The 6,854-nt window shown below is 33.9% G+C and overlaps 1 long non-coding RNA gene across 2 annotated transcripts; it reads left to right on the top strand.

Moving 5' to 3' along the window:
* Window positions 1-2,645: 2,645 nt before the first annotated feature.
* LOC112092163 lies at window positions 2,646-5,634 on the top strand. 2 transcript variants are annotated; one of them, XR_002902456.1, is made up of 3 exons: window positions 2,646-3,043; window positions 4,170-4,770; window positions 5,317-5,634. It is a non-coding gene; the product is annotated as an uncharacterized LOC112092163 (long non-coding RNA). The 2 variants fall into 2 exon arrangements; XR_002902455.1 differs by having other exon boundaries at window positions 4,122-4,770.
* The last annotated feature ends 1,220 nt before the right edge of the window (window positions 5,635-6,854 follow it).

Here is a 6,854-nt window from a genome sequence, read left to right as displayed (position 1 = left end):
CCATTGATTCTCTAATGGACAGTGATTCATAAAACACATTCATGAATCGGAGCTCCTACTGGTCCAAGTACCGAATCAACCCTCAAGAGAATTATTTATCTACTTCTTTCTTAAGAAGGAATGGATTTCATCTCTTATAATAACATTCTCAGCTACCTACTTCATCATGTCTCCAAAATACAAGGAATAGGATTCAGGATCTCAGAATCCGTACCGAGTAAATCAAAAGACACAAATCCGTAAAGAGGAGTCTGTTAAGAACTCATGATTAAGATCATCCTATATATGACCATCGGTAGACTCAATTAGAATTTCTATACTTAACGGAATTATTAGAAATTCATATTGTGTCTGTGTCCTTGTTCCACATAATCTCATTATGCGAAATACACTCATTCAATATCTCGCCATATTAACAGTGCGGATAACACCGTTCCATTCTAAATGGGAATGACATGTATTAATAATGTTTTAATTAAAGATTCTGAACTTTAATTAAATTCATTATGAATATTGCTTTTTGATTATTATCCTTAAACATTATCCTCTCGTATATAACACTTATATACAATGTTTAAGGTTACATAAATAATCATGAAATTTTCATTGATATTCATAAAATATTCATAAATATATGCACATAAAATAATGAATAAACTCTTTTATTAAATAAATAATAAATATCCTACTGCATCTCATGCTTCTAGGACACCATTCTCAACACAAGTTTGGTGGTGCCGGAGTTCATCATTTTCAAATTTTTCTGAGTACTCTTCAGTTCAGCCCTTGTTTCCTTCAACTTCTTTTCTTTTTCTGCAGCAAGGAATTCATAATTATCAGCAGCTCTCTTCAACACATCCTTCTCTTTGACAAGATCATCGACGCGCTCCCATAGAGACTTATTTATTTCACACACTTTAACCTATTTGTTGAACATGGTCTTATAAGCTTCTTGTATGGCATCAATAGTTAACTTCTCACCATCACTGTTACTTTCAGAATCTGAAAAATCTCATTCATTTTCACTATTCACGGAATCTGTTACAGGCAGTGTTGCAACACTGTCTGCGACACCTTTTGTAACACTGTTTGCAGAAACACCTTGATCAGTATAAACATTGAAAGCAACATAGTTACTCACATGGTCTTCATCCTCCTGACTGCCTTCAGAGTCTTCATCACTCCACGTTGCATTAAACGACTTCTTCTTCTTTTTGAGGGTATTGGCACATTCAGATTGAATGTGTCCATATATGTCGCACTCTCGGCATTGAATGCATATATTCTTTGTCTTCAAGTTTGTGCTATTTGCTGCAGATTTACTCTTTTGAAAATTGATGGAGTTGCCATTTCTTGAATTCTCATTCTTCCTATTGACCTTCTTCATCACCTTGTTGAATTTCTTCGACAACCTTGTTATGGACTGGGCCAAGTCTTCTTCATCATCAGAATCAACTTCGGCTTGAAAGGCCATACTTTTCTCCTTCTTTCCTTCCTTGTTTTCATCTAGATTCATCTCAAAAGTACGCAAAGAACCCATTAGCTCATCAAGTTTCATTGTTTGGACATCCTTGGCTTCCTCGATAGCTGTCACCTTGTAAGCAAACCTCTGTAGAAGAGACCTCAAGGCTTTCCTCACAAGCTTCTCCTCTAATATTTTATCTCCAAGAGCAAATGCCTCATTAGCAATATCACACAATTTTGAATTAAACTCAGAAATTGTTTCATCTTCTTACATTCAAAGATTCTCAAACCTTGTAGTAAGGATTTGAAGTTTAGAGAGTCTCACGGCAGCTGTACCTTCATGTGTCGTTTGCAATGTCTCACATGCATCCTTGATTGTTTCACACGTTAAAATGAGCTTGAATTGGTTCGCATCTACATCAATGTTTTGGTAAGTACAAAAGCACATTACATGTACTGTGCATTTTTAAATTATCAAATTTTTTTAATTTTATTCTTCGCACACTTTTTTTATTCTCATGTGATTCACGAATTCTTTATCTCATATTTACCTTATAGCATCTCTATGCTGAACATTTTATATTTTTAGTCCAAATGACTACTGATTTAACTTCTTTTTTTTCTCCACCCCAACAATTAGTCAAGTGGTTAGAAGTTTTTTTCTCCACCCCAACAATTAGTCAAGTGGTTAACTATTTTGGAGTATGTATTTCACATTAGCCAAATATAGTTAGCGAAAAGAGGCTAGCTATTTTATTTTTTCTATTACAAGGTTTTTTTTTTAATTTAATAAAATTCTTTATATTTTAAATTCAATAAATATTAAGATATTCTATATTTAGTTAAAATAACAGTATGATTAGAGTCGTTTACCTAAGTTGCTAGTTAAAAAGTTATTTTAACTGAGAGTTTGCTTGGAGATGCTGAAAAGAAAAGGAAAAAATCCGGGGATAGTTTTTCAAAAAGAATGTAAAGACACGGATTCATACACAGAAAAAACAAATTAAACGAACGAAGCTCATGAATATGTAAAACTAAGAGGGACTTATTTGCAAAAAAAGATGTCGAAATTAGGGTTTAAAGGTTCTGAAGTCAGAAAAAGCGCGGGAGTGCGATCAGCTGTTCGCTGTCTCCATCTCCGGCGATCTTCCCGTTCGTATCAATCTGCCCTAAATGGCATTTCCAAATCCTTGTTTTCCTTCACCTATTTCTACATTCATGTTCAAAATCATATCTTTAACGAATTTCCATGACTTAGCTCGTGACTTTTTTTTTTTGGGTAATTGCCTGCCTCTGTGATAGCTCCGAGTTGTTTCCTTTTTCACCTTTTTCGTTCTGGTTTAGTGTGATTTTCTGTTTGATTAGTGATTATTGGGTTACGTAGTAGTTTGGAGAATCGTTGTAAGCATAATTTTGTATTTATTTAGTAAAGTTGAGAATTATGGCGGATTGAGAATTTGGATGAAGTCCTGTTTGGATTTAAGCCTTCTTATTTTGGCTTTCCTCAATTTGGGATTTTGATTTTTGGCAGCCTCCCAAACGAGGTGGGAGTGCCCCTGTAGCTGCGAAGAAATGGCCTGTAAGTATCATCTCTTTCGCTATATACGTAAATAATATGTCTGTACAAAAATAATACACTAGGACCTCTATAATATTGATACTTTACCCATATTTACTGAAATTTTCTCGAAAGTTTGTAATATTTCTCCGATATTTTTTGAAATTCCATTGAAATTTCAGAACTTTTAAGGTCCCAATATATTTTTGTGGTGTAAAAAAGTCTCAAAATTTTTGGTAAATTTCCATAAATATCGGAGAAATTCTTTTGCACCCAGAAATTTCAAAAATATCGGTGAAATTTTCATCCATGCTCCATTACAGGAGTTCGATTTGGATTTTTGTTGCATTTTGTGGATTTGTGTGTTGTTCCATTTTTTGGGTTCTTGTGGGTGCTTTCGCAGGATGGTGATTATTGTAATTTTGGCTTATGGTTCATGTTTTAGTATCTGTGATTGGATTTACCTCTGTGATGATCTCTGTTATGATGATGCTTAGGCGTAAATTATTGCTTATGATGATTAATGGTGTTTAATGTGATTGAAATTATCTATGTTATGGTGCTTAGGCTGAATTTATTGCTTATGTGAGTTATGTTTTTTGTGAATGAAATTCTCGGTTCTGATGCTTTCTTTAGATCTAATTTTTTGTTTGTTTGATACAACATTTGAAGTAGCATTAAGCATCGGAGCACAGAATAGAATAATACATTAAATATGCCATTTCGCACATTAAGTGCTAAATAAAATATTGATATTCATTTGCATTGAAGATGGTCTTACATTTGGAAACATCTATAGATGGCTAAGAATGATGATCGTGCCTCATGGCAAAAAAAAAAAGGGTTGCAATTATAAATCCTAGATTAAAAAACCTGGTAGATTATTGAAAAGGAATTCCTAGAGAAGTTAAATAAGCGTTGCAGCCTGTAATAGACTTAGGCTTGCTTATAGAGAGTTTAAGGAGTTAGTTAAGCATAACGGGTTCGATTGGGATCCTGCTTCTAACAGCGTTATGGCTTCGGATGATGTTTGAGAGTCTTTTTTGCAGGTGTGTGTAATTTACATCAGCTGTTTATGATTTTCTTGTATGGTTTACAGGTGGGTCTGCTTTATCCCTAACTATCTGGTACAAATTTTCAATGACAGAGACACCCTGGTACAAAAAAGTAGAAGGTTTATACCACTTCACGGTGCTTGGGGAGATTTTGGCCTGACTGTGGCCACTGGTCAGATGGCTTATGGCCCGCATAAGGTTACCCAGAACTCAGAGGAGGAGCGAGAACCTCGAGCATCTAGAAGAGGGTTAGGGAGACTTGGATGAATTGCCTGAAGAGGACAACCAAGCCATACTAGAACTGCAGAGGGTACCAGTAGAGTCACCACCAAGAAGAAGAGCCTAACAATGATTGAATCCACTTCGGAGTCATTGGCCAAAATTCTTGAGTATATGCAGTGAGGCTTTAGCGCAATGCACTCTAGATTTGCAGCAGCGTCTGGAGTCCAAGGGAGCACATCATTGAGATGACAGATGCACAAGATGACCCATTGATCATTGAACGGTGCATCTTATTGTTGGAAGCACCGGCAGACATCAGCGAAGATCGTTACAGGAGGGCAACCGACAGGATAGCCAGTAGCAAGTATAATAGACGGATGTTTTCATGCCTTTCAAAGGAACACGGGCGGGTCATAATCACCGGATTTAGGCCATCACGATTTCTGCATTCAAACTTTATGAGGACTTATGGTTTGTGACAGGATTTTACTTTTGTTTGGAACTGTTTGTGTGTTTTGTGAATTACTTTCTATGTTTGTAATGTTATGAATATGTCATGTGTTTATCAATTTGTAGGTTATCTTATTATGTATGTGTGGGTTCTTCTTTTTTTTTTTTTTTTTTTTTTTGTGGGTTTTTTTTTTTTTTTTTTTTTTTTTTTTTTTTTTTTGAATTACGTATTTGTGGGTTAATACGTTTTCTTCTAGTTTCGATACAGTGGAAGAATGGCCATTCTTGGTTATTTTGATTCATCCGCTAATGAACAAGATTCAGAAGAGGCCCAATCAATTTCTCAACTTAATTTCCTTCTGCTATAATGACCCAAACTGTGACTAACATGTTTCTTAAACTGTAGAGTTAGATTAGAGAACATTTATGGAGAAAAGTATTTAGTGGTGATATGGCTTAGTTTATAAGATATAACCAGTTTCTACTTTCGTTTTGAGTTGAGCATTGCTTTACGAAGATGAACACTTCTTTTGACGTGGTATTTTCGTTTCTTCTTCTCTGTTACAGGAGCTACAAACCTTTGCAAGTTGTTACTAAAATGTTGACCTGAGGATAAGGCTGCTAAGAAAGGAGAGACTTTTGCAGAAAGCGCAAGCCGAAGCTGATGGGAAGAGTGCGGAGGCAAAGGAACTGATTTTTTGTGCCTTATCTCGGTGAGGAACGAAGATAGGCTTTAATTTAGTTTAGATAATGGTGGCAGTTTAGTAGATCTAGACTTAAGAAAAGCTTGTTTAACATGTATAAATATTAGGATAGCTTTTTATTGTATTTCTGAATCTCTTTCTCAGACCAAAACCAGTACAAGGTGCCAAGGAGGCTGCCCAAAGAAAGTCTTGAGCTTGGACACCAAAAAGGAAAAAGAGTTGCTTTTTGCATTTCTTTTCTCCCTTCTTGTTGGTCACTTGGACCAATTTGTATTGAATGGTGGCATTCTCTAGCATGTCTAGATTATTCTTGTGGTGGCATTCTCACTTTCTTGAGTAGATTGAGCTACAGATATGATAGATTAATCTTTTTAACGTGTAAAGTATCATAGCTTGTGTCAAGCAACAAAAAGAAAAAAAAAAAAAAAAAAAGTTCATAGCTGGTTTCTTTTTCCCCTGGTAATCTTTTGGATTGAGCCAAGTCTTGACAGCGACTTGACGATTAGGATACAAACGAAATGAGTCGACACATTGGACTTTTTTTTTTTTTTTTTTTTTTTTTTTTTTTTTTTTGCTTTGCTTAAGTTGATATTTGTAAAATGGTGATGACTATCACTACTCTGAAGAAAAGGTAAGAATAGAGCTTTACATATATTTGACAGGACCCGGCGGGAGTGGGAGTTTTATATCGTGTCAATTTTTAATCGTTGAATTTAGTTAAAAAACGAGTAGATTAAAAAATATATGTAGAATATATAATGTTTTATACAAACTGACTATTGAAAGTATAGAACTATCGATAATTTATATTTTAGTCTTACTAGAAAAACTCCTACACCTATAATTTATGCGCATGGATGAATGAAATTCATATCAATAGTTGACGAGATGAAGCGTTTTTTCATTATAAAAATTCAAATTTAACTTTTTTATTACAACATTTTTCCATAAAATTTACTTTACAACTTGAGATGTGAAAAAAACTGCCCTTAAAATACGTTTGATTTGATGGAATGAAATAAGAATATGAATAGAAATAAAAATAATGGAATGAGAATGAGAATACATTAATGATTTATTCAAATTTTATTGTTTCGTTGAGCAATAGAATCAATATTGAAATCACAATTATTTTATTTGGTAAGTCATTAAAATAGAATGGAATAGTATAAATATTTCCTTAAATACCCCTTCATTTTATTCATTAATAACGTTTTAAAATTAAATTCAAATATTGAAAGGGATAATTTAGGGAGAAAGAATTTTAATTAATATTTGTTTTGGAATGAAATTACCATTTAACTGGTTCACTTTAGTTATAATGATTCAACTATTTGATGGAATAACAATTTTATAAGAATAGTGATTTTTAGTTTTTTTGTCCAACTAAACATAAAAATA

This window comes from Morus notabilis, unplaced genomic scaffold, assembly GCF_000414095.1.
Source record: "Morus notabilis unplaced genomic scaffold, ASM41409v2 Scaffold948, whole genome shotgun sequence".
In the NCBI taxonomy this organism is placed as follows: Eukaryota; Viridiplantae; Streptophyta; class Magnoliopsida; order Rosales; family Moraceae; genus Morus; species Morus notabilis.
The sequence above is the reverse complement of the archived record's forward strand: the minus strand, read 5'-3'. Positions and strand labels throughout refer to the sequence as shown.